We start from the raw sequence: 13593 nt of genomic DNA, 5'->3' as shown, positions 1-13593 counted from the left end.
TGACCGGGACAGCAGATGCAGAAGTGTTTAGTGATGCGAGTGATGTGGCCATTTTATCACCCAGTACATTACCCTCGATACCTCTATGGCCAGCTACCCAGCATATTACTACATGTATATGTGATATATAAATACTGCATAAGAGGGAGTAAAGTTCAATGAATACAGGATTTTTAAGCTTTTGTAATGAAATTAACGCTTTTACGAGACTTAGCGAGTCTGTGTATACAATTGCTCTGTCGAGTTTTAATTTCTGTATATATGTCTTACTGCAGACAGTACTGCATAAGCTTCTGCAGTGAAGATACTTGTTTGCGGGTTCAGTAAGTCAGATATAGAAAGAGAGGGACCAACAGCAGCCTAATATACACCAGCATGTGATTTAGACGCGTCTGTGTAGAATTCAGAGCAGCTGTACTTCGTTTGAAGTTCGCGGAAATGCATAGCGATTTCGATGTCAGGTGCGTGTTTTGTGACCTCTAGAAAGGGTACGTCACAATCTATCACCTGCCACTCCCAGGGCGGTAATAGCTTAGTTGGAGGCATTAGTCGATGTTCAAGAACAGGGACATCCATTTCCGTGCTAAGTTCTCTTGCACGCAGTGAGAAAGGAAGTCTCATGGAGGGTTTATTATTAAAAAGTGTTTGACACGTTAAGTCATTAACAGTTTTGAAATACGGATGTTCTTTATTGGAGCGCACATCGAGAAAATAGGTAAAGCTGATGTACGTTCTCTGAAAATGTAGTGACCATTCGTCTGACTCTGCACATAAACTTTCCACCGGGCTTGTTCTAAATGCGCCAGTGGCCAGGCGGATACCTAGATGATGAACGGGGTCTAACATTTTTAGCGCACTTGGTGCAGCAGAGTGATACGGCACCATAATCTAACCGTGATCTAACTAGGCTTCTGTAGAGATTCAACAGGTACCTCCTGTCGCTACCCCATGTAGTGTGGGATAGAACTTTAAGTAAGTTCATCGTTTTTAGACATTTTTCTTTAAGATATTTTATGTGTGAAATGAAAGTGAGCCTGGAGTCGAGAATGACACCTAGAAATTTGTGCTCTTTCTTGAAGGGAATTTGTTGTCCACCCAGTTCTACACAGGAATCAGGTACCAGGCCTCTCTTTCTTGTGAAGAGAACACAAGAGCTTTTGTGCGGGTTGATTTTAAATCCATTTTGGTCTGCCCACTTGGACACCTTGTTTAAGCCCTGCTGTACCTGTCTTTCACACACTGTAAGGTTGCAAGATTTGAAGCCTAGCTGTATATCATCTACGTAGACGGAATAAAAAATGGCCGGTGGCAGTGAAGGACGAAGTGTGTTCATTTTAACGATAAAGAGAGTGCAACTGAGTACTCCTCCCTGGGGTACACCTGTTTCCTGAATAAAAGGTCGCGACAATACATTGCCGATTTTAACGCGGAAGCTACGATCTGACAAATAGCTTTCAACTATGTTCAGCATATTTCCACGGATTCCCATCTCCGACAGGTCTCGCAAGATCCCGTAACGCCATGCCGTGTCATACGCTTTTTCCATGTCAAGGAATATCGATAGGAAATACTGTCCATGTATAAATGCATCGCGGATATTTCCTTCAATGCGCACCAGATGATCGGTTGTCGACCGCCCTTCTCTGAAGCCACACTGATAAGGATCGAGCATATTGTTGAGCTCAAGGAAATGTATAAGTCTGCGATTTATCATTTTTTCAAAAATCTTACACATACAATTTGTTAGAGCTATCGGACGATAACTTGATGCCAAGGAAGGGTCTTTTCCCTGCTTTAGAACAGGAACCACAATCGCTTCTTTTCATGTGGATGGGAGGTATCCCGAAGCCCAAATAGTGTTGAATAGTGTAAGAAGTGTAACTAGTGCGTCAGTATGTAGGTTTCTGATCATGTCATACATGACTCTGTCAGGTCCCGGTGCAGTGCTTTTGCATGTGTTCAAGGCAGCTCTCAATTCGGCAATACCGAAAGGCCGGTTATACGGTTCATTCTGCCTGGATTTTCGTATGATTGGCTTACGCTCTACTATTTCTTTATGTTTAAGAAAGGATTGGGAATAGTGCGTTGAGCTCGACACTCGCTCAAAGTGCTCCCCAAGTGAGTCTGCCTGGTCTTTCAGTGCTTTTGCATGTGTTCAAGGCAGCTCTCAATTCGGCAATACCGAAAGGCCGGTTATACGGTTCATTCTGCCTGGATTTTCGTATGATTGGCTTACGCTCTACTATTTCTTTATGTTTAAGAAAGGATTGGGAATAGTGCGTTGAGCTCGACACTCGCTCAAAGTGCTCCCCAAGTGAGTCTGCCTGGTCTTTCAGTGCTTTTGCATGTGTTCAAGGCAGCTCTCAATTCGGCAATACCGAAAGGCCGGTTATACGGTTCATTCTGCCTGGATTTTCGTATGATTGGCTTACGCTCTACTATTTCTTTATGTTTAAGAAAGGATTGGGAATAGTGCGTTGAGCTCGACACTCGCTCAAAGTGCTCCCCAAGTGAGTCTGCCTGGTCTTTCAGTGTATCGCCCTGTGTGTTTACCAGAGGTAGTGAATATGTTTGTCGCCCTCTTATCCTATTAACCTTGTTCCAGACTTTGGCCTCATCTCTATAGGAATTTATACTCGATAAAAACTTCTCCCAACTTTCTCTTCTAGCCTGCCGGCGGGTTCTCCTGCCTTGCGACTTTAGTTTCTTAAAGTTAATAAGATTTTCCGCAGTGGGAGAGGCGTGTAGCAACCCCCACGCTTTGTTCTGTTTTTTACGAGCGATCCTACAATCGTCGTTCCACCACGGGACACGCCGTTTGCATGCCAGGCCATTTACTTCTGATATGCATTTTGATGCGGCATCTATTATAAAGGCTGTAAAAAACTCAACAGCAGCATCAATTCCTAGTGAGGGCATATCATCCCATGATATACTAGTTAGGGTTCGGAATTTCTCCCAGTCAGCTGTGTCAATCTTCCACCTAGGAGCCTGTGGTGGATATTCGTTCTCTGTAGGTGTTCTTAGCAGTATGGGAAAGTGGTCACTTCCGTAAGGATTGTTGATAACTTCCCATTCGAGTTCGGGCAGTATACACGGGGAAACTAGGCAGAGGTCAATTGAAGAAAATGTTCTGTTTGCGAGAGAATAATATGTGGGAGCCTTCTTATTCAGCAGACACGCACCAGAAGAGAGAAGGAACTGTTCAACAAGACGACCTCGCGCATTTATACGAGAGTCGCCCCACAGGCAGTTGTGCGCATTGAAATCCCCAAGCACAACGTAAGGTTCTGGCAATCCATCTATGAAGGACTGAAACTCGTGTTTAGTTAATTTGTAATGTGGGGGTATGTAGAGCGAGCAGACAGTGATAAGTTTGTTGAGAACAACACGAACAGCCACTGCTTCAAGGGGCGTTTGTAGCTGCAAACGTTGACACGCTATGCCTTTCTGAATAACAATGGCAACACCGCCCGATGATGCGAGAGCATCATCGCGATCTCTGCGAAACGTAACATACTGTAAGAGGAAATTTGTGTGTTTCGATTTTAAGTGTGTTTCCTGTAGACACAGCACTTTTGGATTGTGCTTGTGGATAAGTTCCTGCACGTCATCAAGGTTTCTAGGAAGACCTCCGACGTTCCATTGAATTATTTGTGTATCCATATTGGAAGTCAATAGGTGCTGTGTGTACAGAAACAGAAATATTAATTAGAGATTTCAGAGATTAGATTACAGAGCTCTTTCGAGGCCCTGTAACCGGGTTTTTGCTCTTTTTGAAGCGTTCGAGGGAACCTCGCCGCTCCTTAGGCGCTTGACGCCCCTTGAGGATAGGTGTAGTGTCCATTGCCTCTTGTGAGGCGCCGGACACCTGCTCTTGCGAGCGAGAAGTTACCAGGGAGAGTCCCGCCTTGGAAGGCAAGACCCCTGCGCCCACCAGCCCGGAGGTCGATGGGGCTCCCTGAGGGATCTGGCTGCGCCGGCTGTTGCCAGCGCTGGAAGGGGTCGGGGAGGTTGGGGCAGCCTCGGCTGCGCCAACCTTCGGGGTCGATGGCCCCGTCTGCTGTGTTGGCGTAGCAGCGTCAGCTGCAGCCGCCGGGGGGGGGGGGGGGCGGATGGCGTCACTGCCGCCTCACTGGGTGTGGGTCGGACAGCCGCCGGAGACCGTTGTGGCGCTGCCCCCTGACGCGCCACATCGGCAAAGGTGTGCTTTGGCACACCTTTGAAACATATGTTTTCTTTTACTTTGATCGTTACGATCTCTTCTCTTTTTTCTAAGATGGGCACGACCGCGAGTACGCGGCGTGCTCCCCATCACAGTTCACACAGTGGAGAGTGTTTTCACACGATTAAGCAGAGTGCTCATGAGCACAGCATTTTGCACAGGTTTGGCGGCCGCGGCAGTCCGATGAGCTGTGGCCAAATCGCTGACATTTAAAACATTTGAGAGGGTTTGGGACATATGGTCTGACCCGGAGCTTCACATATCCTGTCTCAATACACTCAGGGAGCACACTTGAACCAAAGGTAAGAATTAGATGTTTTGTTTTGATCTCTTTTCCATCGCGCCTTAGCAGAATTCTCTTAACATTGATTACGTTTTCATCGCTCCAGCCAATTCTAATAGTTCAACGTCCGTAAGCTCCATCAGGTCATCATCCGAAACTACACCACGGGTGGTGTTCATCGTGCGGTGCGGGGTAACTGTGACTGGGACATCTCCAAATGATAGAAGGTTAGGCAGTTTCTCGTGTTGTTTTTTGTCGTGGAGCTCCAAAAGGAGATCACCGCTAGCCATCTTTGATGCTTTATAACCTGGTCCAAATGCCTGAGTTAGGGTTTTTGAAACAACAAAAGGTGAGATTGTTCGTGCTTGTTTTCCTTGTTTTTCAGAATGGATTACATGAAATCGCGGGAAAGTTTTTTTTTTTGACGTCCAAAAAATTCAAAGATTTCTTCGGTGCGCCCCCTTTTCAGGGAGCGATCAGATAGTGGTGGGAAAGAACTAGCCATAAGTGGGAGTGTATTTTTCGGCAGTAGCGCCAGCCACCCACCATGGAGCCCAACAAGGGGACGCTGCAGGACCTGTAAAACAGGGCCTACAAGCGCCAGCTGTACGCTACCACTATACCCAAATATGACATAACCCAGGTTGGCTACTCACACAAGGTTAACCCTTGCTGCCAGGAAGATCGGAAGTAATAAAGAAATGAGAAGGAGACAGGAAAGATGAGTCAGAGAAAGACGAAGGCTGGAGGGAGAGAGAGACAGGGAAAGGCAACTACCGATTTCCCCCGGGTGGGTCAGTCCGGGGGTGCCGTCTATGTGAAGCAGAGGCCAAAGGGGTTGTTAGATATGGAGCTGTTTCCTGCGCCTACTTCGAGTTCCCCCGGACCACATCGAATCGCAGCACATTCCAGAGGAGCGCTCGAGCCAACAAGTTCACGTGCCAACAAGTTCGTACGCCGCCGGTGGAGCCGTGCCGCCGGGAGAAGGAGCCCTCGGACAATGGAGCCCAATCGTCCCCCTTCTTCGCCTTTGAAGAAGGCATTTGCTACCACAGCGGGGCCGTACCGCCAGGAGTAGGTGAGCCCTCGGACAATGGGGCCCCTTCTCCGCCTTTGAAGAGCGGATTGCAAGTCAGAAGGCAAGACCGCAGGGAGCCGCCTGGTGTGGCACCGCAGCACGGGCGCCAACCATTGGCCGAAAATGGCGTCATCTGAGCGGACTCTCTCATTGGCCGAACATGACGCGACTTCCAGTCCTCGAAGGGTTTAAAAGGAGCATTCTGGAGCATTCCCTGATTGACCTCTCTCGAACTTCTTGCCGCGGGCCGCAGCGTCCGAGTTGCTGCCGGCCCCTAATGACTGTACGACTGTTACTTGACTCTCACCTCTCGGTATATATTGTGAAATAAACCCTCCCAAGTTTGTTTTCATCTCGAAGTCCGTCCTAGACCCCTACAGGGTGTGTTGCCTCCGCCGGGGGGCCTTAAAGGTCCAAACACCCAGCATCAGCTCAAGCCCCAGGATCCCCCTTTCCCCAGACACGGCTAAGCCGCGCACGGCTACACGCGAGAGGGTCCAACCCTCGTGTGCTCGGGTCCGTGGTGTCGCAACACACCAAACGCCTGCTGACACAGACGCCCCTGCGGGGAAGGGGAAGAGAAATGCAGCCACAATGAAGCACAGAGTGCTATGAAGATACAATAGGTAGAATGTGCTCCGGGGTATGTGGAAAGGTGTAATGGTTCCAGGACTTACATTTGGAAATGCGGTTGCTTGCTTAAAATCAGGGTTACAATCAGGACTAAAAAAAATTAAATTATGGGGTTTTACGTGCCAAAACCACTTTCTGATTATGAGGCACGCCGTAGTGGAGGACTCCGGAAATTTCGACCACCTGGGGTTCTTTAACGTGCACCTAAATCTAAGTACACGGGTGTTTTCGCATTTCGTCCCCATCGAAACGCGGCCGCCGTGGCCGGGATTCGATCCCGCGACCTCGTGCTCAGCAGCCTAACACCATGCAATCAGGACTCGATGGCAACCAAAGGTCAGTGGGACCAACACCACCTAGATAGCACAAGGCCTGTGCACTACTATCCATGACGTCATGCTACCTGGCCCGACTGCCATAGAATCTAATGGGGATGCTCCCGAGTAAGCAACAGTGACTTTGACGTCGCCGCTTTCGTCACTCCAGCCTTGGCAATAGAAATTTCGGGCCAAGTAGCATGACGTCATGGAGCGTAGTGAACAGGCCTTGTGCTATCTAGGTGGTGTTGGTGGGACGCCTCGCATTGGGCGCTCACAGGAAGACTACAAATGAAGCTGTACAGGGTGATATGGGCTGGACTATTTTTGAAGTGAGGAAAGCTTCCAGTAAAATTGATTATGAAGAACGACTGAGGAATATGGAAGAAAGTAAATGGGCTGGGAGAGTGTTGAGGTATCTGTACAAGAAAAACATTGATTCACAGTGGAGGAAAAGAACTAGGAAGCTTACCAGCAAGTATGCGGCCTGTAGGGTGAGCAACACACCAACAAAGAAGGTCAAGCGGAAAGTCAGAGAGGCTGAAATAATCTCATGGGTGGCGGCAATTGCAAAGAAACCTGCCATGAGTACCTGCTTAAGAGGAAAAAACGAAATCAGGAAAGAAACCATTTTTGATTGCTCAAAGGGAAGCTCATTACTTTTCGAAGCGAGATCGGGATGCCTTAGAACACGCACCCATAAAGCGAGATATAAGAAGGAAGAAGAAGCATGTGATTGCTGCGGCAAAGCTAGGGAAACTATGCAGCATGTTTTATTAGAATGTGAAGACGTCTACCCAGAGGTCGATTTATGCACCACTGGCCTTCTTGAAGCCTTTGGGTTCAGTGGAAGCAGTGGTAAAGTAAACATGTCCGCAATAGGCATTAGTAAAAGGCGAATGGAGGATTGGTGGAAGAAAAGTAGGGAAACGACAAAAGACGGGGACGTACAAAAGCACAGTTCGCAATAGGGGATCAGAAAATTTGGGTGTGGTAGATCATAGTGTTTTTTTTGTTTTTTTATTTTTTAACCTAGGTAAGACATTAGGCAGTATAATAGCAAGAGCTTGGTGGCGCAACCGAACGTCCCGTTCCAAAGGGGACGCTTATAACATCCATCCATCCTTCTATCCATCCATGCGAAGAGTGGCCGGATATCTGCCATTCATAAGCCTAAATGAGCTGAAGAGTGGCTGATCTAATTCAGTACCACGTGCGTGCCAGTACCGCCACTACATGCTCGCGCATCATGGAGGAAGGAACCTGCATGTCGCGCATATATGACCACTCCGCAGTTAGGCTCTGTGTGCCATAATACCGGGTTGTGCGTAGCTTAAGATTAAATTCTGTCGGGCGTAGCGTGCTCGGTCCATTAGGCGTTGGTGGTGCGCCACGCATTTGGTGATGTGGCCGTGGTGCGAGAGGTGTTCCTCAACCGACGACCCGCACTTCGTGCACTCGGCACTGCAGCTGTGTTATGGTGCACTCGGCAAAGTGAAGCTCACTCCCTGGCTTGTTATCAGCTGCTTTGCTGTATTACATTTATCCGTGTGTGCCCATAAAGCAGTGGACTTTAGCTCGGCCATTTTACTAGCTGCACGTCTTTAGTACGAAAGTACAATTGCTCTCTTGGCTATTAGCATTCCACGCGACTGTACGACTGTATTACCGTGATTTTCTTTGTGCTTCTGCGTGACTCACTCTACTGCTCCGGACGCGCGGTATTTTCTTTTCTCGAGTGCGCTGGTTAACTCAGTATGGCCGCGGATGGTTTTATTTTAGGTGGTCGCGTACGTCGATTATCTTCATCGAAAGCAATAGCAATGGTGCGTGTCGGTACTCTGGAACCATTTTTGATGTGCAGGAATACTGTCGGGCGACAACCACTCAAAATTATTGCTGACTGGTACAACATCAGCTACAAAGCTCTTGCCCATTACCCCCACTGCACATAGAAAGCAGCATAATAACGTGATCTGAAGCAATTATATGATTGGCCCATTGCTCGTGTCCATGTTTACTCTCAATTGAATGTACATTGGAACAAATGGAAATTTCGGTTTATGTTCACTCGGACGTAATCTTTCCACGTCACGGTCAGAGATCTGGTGGTCAGGATTTAAGCAAAAATCCTAGAGCGAGCCCGGAAAATTTAATCGGGACGCTTAGTGCACGTGCGGTTACCCCAGAAGTTTCATTCGTTGCGTAAGACATCGTCAGGGCAGGCCAGTGACCTCGCTTGGCCGCTCGACCTTGTGTTAACGCTGCCAAGGCCTTAGTTTCGCGATATATGTGCCGAAAATAAGGCCTTGGCAGCGTTAACTGTTATGCATATATTATGAAACCCTATCAAGTCGATGTAGCCCACGTTTCTGCCCACTAGTTCCAGCATGAACTGGTAGATTTGGAGATCAGAAGAATAGATGTTTCCTAGTGTTGTATACAGAATACCCTGCGCGAATCGTGACAAACTTTACAACGGCGAAAGCAGTAATTTTGAAAGCGTGAAGCAAGAAATGTGTGATGTCAAAGAGAATTCGAAATGAATCATAAGTGCAAAAGAATGCCGTTCCCAATGCACTTGTGAAGCACGTGCCACTCTGAATATGCCATTGACCGGAACAATTAAGGGTTCCATAATTGCCAAGGAAACTGGATTTGAAAGCACTATCTAGCTGACTCTAGCGCTATTCAGACTGCAGAAAAAAACGCTGAATCATAACGATAGCATTCTTCCGCCTGCATACGCAGAATGCCGTCGTTTCGACCTAGCTGTTCTGTGAACAAGACTTCCGTACAGAAGCCTAAACGTCTAATTCTCATTAACACCTTTTGATCGGCGTCATTTCTTTTTTCTTGCAACATGAACTCCAGAATTAGGAGAACATATAAGCCAGATGAAGCATTGAAGTTTAATTTTATTATCCTGTTGCAAAGTATGCAAGGATCATGCGAGTAAAAAGTTGAAGACGGCAAAAATCTACTTATTATACATTCTTGTGGTTTAAGCTAGTAGAGCAAGTAAATTTGTCAGAAACCAAGTGCAGCAGCGAAAAAAAATATATATTGCTATATTCAACAAACGGTTCCGGAGTTGCAACACTCATTCGGTCCAAAACTTGCAGTTAATCAAGACACAAAAATACATATGCTGTACATACAGCACACACTTATCAATTTATTTGTTTAAAGGTGCAAACAACATAGGTACACACAATAGGGCATCACATGTCCGTGCGTTTTCTAAAGTCAACTTCATTATCAAGGCCGCAATGACGTATTCACCTTCTTCTGGCATACTCGCCTCAATGCTAAGCTCAACCTACTTAGGGGTAGATTTAGCTTGCCGGTAACAGCGCACTCAATTAAATTGAGACTAAACGTGGACATGCCCAATGGGCCAGGTCATATCGCACTGCTTCAAACTGTTACGTTATTAAGCTGCTTTCTATGTGCACTGGTGGGAATGACCAAGACCTTTGTATACTGATTTTGTAGTAGCAGTCAACAATAATTTTGAATGGTTATCGGCCGGACGCTATTCGTGCGCATCAAAAATGGTTCCAGAGTACCGACGCGCACCATTGCTATTATTCTCAAGGACGATAATCAATGTGCGCGACCACTCAAGAACAAATTACAACCATCCGGGGCGCTCTGATTCAATCAGCGCACTCGAAAAAATAAAATACTGCGCGTCCGGAGCGGTAAAGCGAGCCAGCCACATAAAGTCACAAAAAAAAAAAAAAAACTCATGGCAATACAGTCGCGTGGAATGCTAACAGCAAATACAGCAATTTCACTTTCGTACTAAAGTCGTACAGCAAGTAAAATGGCCGAGCTACAAGTCCACTGCGTTATGAGCACACGCGGATGAATGCAACGCAGCAGATAGCAAGCCAGGAAGTTTCCGTTTGCTGAGTGCACCATGATACAGCTGTCGCGCCGAACGCGCGAAGTGCGCATCGTCGGGTAATTAACGAACACCCACCAAGACCACGTCGTCAGTACGAAGTATAAATGCGTGACGCACCAGCAACGCGTAATGGACCAAGCACGCGCTACTAGGACCGAGAGAATGGCATGCTAAATTACGCACAACCCGTTAATATGGCACACAGAGCTTAATGGCGGAGCGCTCATGCGCGCGATATGGCGGTTTCTAAAAGCCTATGAAGTCAATGCGACGCATATATGTAGCTGCCTGCAAGTTGCAGCATGAACTGGTGCATGTTAAGGGCATGCTGTAAAATGTTTTTTTCGACGTGGTATAGGTATGCCGTGCGCGAACGTTTACCTGCAGGAACAAAAGATGTATTTTCGAAAAGTGCTTATAAGGCAGCATGTGTATGATGTAAAAACTAAAAATGTCGCTCGCAAACCTACTTGCGGAGGACGTGGCAGCCTCTAACCATGACACTGGCCTTCTTGGATAAGGCTTTCGTTATCGCCAAGAGTCTGGATTTCACGTCAGTATCCCGGGTGCTTCCTATCAGACTACACAAAAGGATAAATCGCAGCGATGGCATTATTCCGTCTGCATAGCAACATGTCTAGGTCGAATTTCTATGACTTACTGTTTGCGAACAACCCTTCCGTGCAAATGAGTGGGAGCTCTTATCAGTCATATGCTATCAAATCTCTTTACAACGACGCTGAATGGAGAGCCGAAATTACTTCATTATATTCATAACTGCCCTTCACTGCAACGCATGCGTAATGAAGTGCACAAATTTGAACTCGCATAGAAGACGGCATTGCGGCCGGTAGAACCGCTGCATGGCCACGTGCGCTGAACAGAAAAGAGGAAAAAATTTCGGCATCTTCCTACTTCCTAGCATCTGACACGATTGCGTTTACGATAGCTGTCTTCTGTTTCAATGTGATGTTTCGTTTCCGCTTTCAGTTGGCTTGTCTCTAGTATCGCGAAATGGCGACGCGGTTGAATAGGTTGCACGCTGCGACGCCAACAACGTTTGTCGCGTTCGAGCAGCACGTGCCACACAAGGAGGCGTAGCCTTCGAGATTGCAGCGGCACAATCCCCGAGGCCATACCTAGCTGCACTAGCCTGCGCGGTTCCGCAGGGAGAGAAATTGCGATGGCGGTAATGAGCCTCCGCTTATGCGCAGCTACGCGCAGTGGTGAGAAGGAGCTGTATTTGACGGCGCGTTCAACGCAAATGCCCGAAAGTTTTGGCGGTGAGTGTGTGCCGAACCCCGTGGAATGTGATTGAGCCTGCAAAGGTGGGTCATTTCTTGTTTCGGAGACAAATCCAGTTTGGCAAATCTATTGCCAGGATAATTTTACTTCGTTGAAACAAGGTTTTAAAACGTGGATATCGTGGAGATTTCAAGGGGGATTTCACTTTGTTACATCCAGTAATCGTTATGTCCCGTGGATGCCTGTGGAACTATTTAAGGCAGCTCCATGAATCATGAAGTGACCAATGTGGGATAACAGACAGGCACAAAGCAAATCTCTAGAAGGTGCATTAGAAACATTTTGCTTATGTAGTGGTGTTATTGATTTGATTTATTAAAAATTGTTTGAAACCTTTGGCTACTTTAGCGCTTCATTTCTGTGAATAATCATTCTTTATGTTAAACGTGGCTTTAAATGTGTTATCACTTCTGTGGCCTTGCCGATATTTCAGTGGTGCTATGGTGGGTTGTAAGGAATGGGCCATAGGCATTGGTGCTGTCAGTACAGCCAAACATTTTCAATATTGCCAGGATTAAGAACAAATTCCCATTGATTTATCCATTTAGCAAGTATCGGGAGACATTAAAATCCTTTATAATTAATGCTATAGTGGAAGGAGGGTGTATTGTGTTCCTAAATTCATGTGAGTGCCAAAGGTCCATGTAATAAAAACTTCCGTGATAGTGTTGCTGGAGTCCTTGATATTCCATCCGCAAATCTCTAACAAGGTTTCTCAAACAAACATGAGAAGGTAAGGAAAATGAGTGTGAGTCTTTGCAGACCGTCGCATATGTTCAGTGCATGCCGTTTCTAGCCAAATCACTGAAGCTCAGCAACATTTCGTTGGACACTTGATCTATAAGGAGGCACTCTGGATTGCAATTTTATTACTGAATTTTAGCGTCTAGAGACTACTTAAAATGTCATCTTTGTGCTAGTGCTTCCCCTGACAATAGCAATCGACACGTTTAGTAGGTCTTGCTGTCATTTTTGCAACTACTCCCTAACCCAATTTCCAACTGGTGCTTTTCGATACAGTTATGCTAATGCTTGCAATGAATGTTAAGGATTCCTGACTAGAAGTGCCGCCACTTTTTAAAGAGCTTTGAATGGTTTCTACGTGCGTTACCTTGGGGCCTCAAATGTCATTCAATAAATTTACACATGCTACTCAACAAATTGCTTTACTAAATTATAGGGCTATGTCACACAAATATTGACTAGAAGGTATAGTACCTTGCTCTTCAAAAGTCTCTTTAGTCTGTTGGGAAAACATTTTTAACACTGCTACAAAACGCCTCGCAACCGTTTTTAAAACGGCTACAAGGTGTCTTGGAAAACGTCTTACATCGCTTATTTGGCGGTGCATTAGACGGTCTTCACGACGGCTACAAGGCGTTTTAAAGTACTGACACAAAAATTTTCGATCTTGTTTTTTCCGCTGAAATAAGTAGCTAATGACCCAGTAATCACGGCACGAAACGTCATTTGCCTCAGAGCACGACTGGTAATTATTTGGAGTCTTGTTTGTAGCGACCAGTCCAAGTTTCATTTTCAGAGAGAAACGAGATGGGCCAAAGAAGGAATGTAAACACAGCTGGGCCCGTGATCGCACAAAACTGTGACGTGCGCTGTCAGGATTGGGGGCTCAATCCCATCGCTCGTGGTCCTTTGCCAAGATTGGAGTACGGCATGAATTCGAAGGTAGCTGGCCCATGCCCTCGTCCAACTTATTTACGCTGAGGTCGTTGATGAAGTGAAGAACTGTTTCTCATCGAGAACGAGGAAAATGGGTTTATTTACAGAAATTAAATCAGTCTAACATGACTGCTTGAGAAAAAAATGGCTGTGGCT

The sequence above is a fragment of the Dermacentor albipictus genome, chromosome 1 (assembly GCF_038994185.2).
Source record: "Dermacentor albipictus isolate Rhodes 1998 colony chromosome 1, USDA_Dalb.pri_finalv2, whole genome shotgun sequence".
In the NCBI taxonomy this organism is placed as follows: domain Eukaryota; kingdom Metazoa; phylum Arthropoda; class Arachnida; order Ixodida; family Ixodidae; genus Dermacentor; species Dermacentor albipictus.
This window is presented reverse-complemented; position numbering follows the sequence as displayed.